The sequence below is a fragment of the Chiloscyllium plagiosum genome, chromosome 16, assembly GCF_004010195.1.
Source record: "Chiloscyllium plagiosum isolate BGI_BamShark_2017 chromosome 16, ASM401019v2, whole genome shotgun sequence".
NCBI lineage: Eukaryota > Metazoa > Chordata > Chondrichthyes > Orectolobiformes > Hemiscylliidae > Chiloscyllium > Chiloscyllium plagiosum.
The window spans coordinates 13598658-13599642 of NC_057725.1; the positions used below are offsets into that span (position 1 = coordinate 13598658).

General features: G+C 43.9%; 1 protein-coding gene across 5 annotated transcripts in view; it reads right to left on the minus strand.

Moving 5' to 3' along the window:
- The window catches only part of lrp4 (low density lipoprotein receptor-related protein 4), a 399766-nt gene that overhangs the window by 37662 nt on the left and 361119 nt on the right, over window positions 1-985 (minus strand). The gene's annotated exons all lie outside the window — the stretch shown is intronic.

Sequence of the window (985 nt, forward strand, 5' to 3'; positions counted from 1 at the left end):
AGTGTGGCGTTGATGATCCGGTGTGTGTTCTCTATTTCTGTGTTTTTAATGATTACAAAGGTGCCATCCACATATCTGACCCAGAGTTTGCGGTAAGACTGTTTGTTCTAATCTTTGCATTACCACTTCTGCTATGAGTCCAGAGATAGATGAGCCCATGGGTGTGCCGTTGATTTGTTCATATATTTGGTTGTTGAATGTGAAGTGTGTTGTGAAGTACAGGTCCAGTAGTTTGAGTATGCTGTCTTTGTTGATAGGTTCACCGTCCTGTTGTCTGTTCTGTATGTCCAGCAGGTTGGCTATTGTTTCTCTGGCTAGGGTTTTGTCGATAGCGGTGAACAGTGCCATTACATCGAATGAGACCATAGTTTCTTCCTTGTCTATGTGTATATTTCTGATGATGTCCAAGAATTCCTGTGTTGACTGTATAGAGTGTCTGATCCGCTGATCAGGTGTTTCAGTTTCTGCTGTAGTTCTTTAGCCAGTTTGTGTGATGGTGTCCCTGGTAGTGATACTATGGGTCTGAGTGGGATGTCTGGTTTGTGCACTTTAGGTAGTCCATAGAATCTGGGGGTGTTGTTGCTTTCAGGTTTCATTCTTTGTAGGTCAAACCTGGTTATCTGTCCGTTTTTTTGTAGGTTCCTCAGTGTGTTGTTTATCCTATTGGTGAGCTGTGGGGTGGGGTCAAACTCCCTCTTTTGGAGGTGTTGGTATCTGCAAGTAGTTGTTGCGCTTTTTGGATGTACTCTGCTTTGTCTAGGATGAACTACGATTCCAACACACACAAAAGAAGTTGCATCAAGACACTGTTCAAAAGGGCCACAACACACTGCAGTATACCAGAACTGCAAAAAGAGGAAGAAGAACACCTCTACAATGTATTCGCCAAAATCGGATACCCCCGCAATTTCATCAACAGCTGCCTAAGGGAAAGACAACGTAACGAGGACATGCCGCAACCCAAAGGACTAGCCACACTACCATA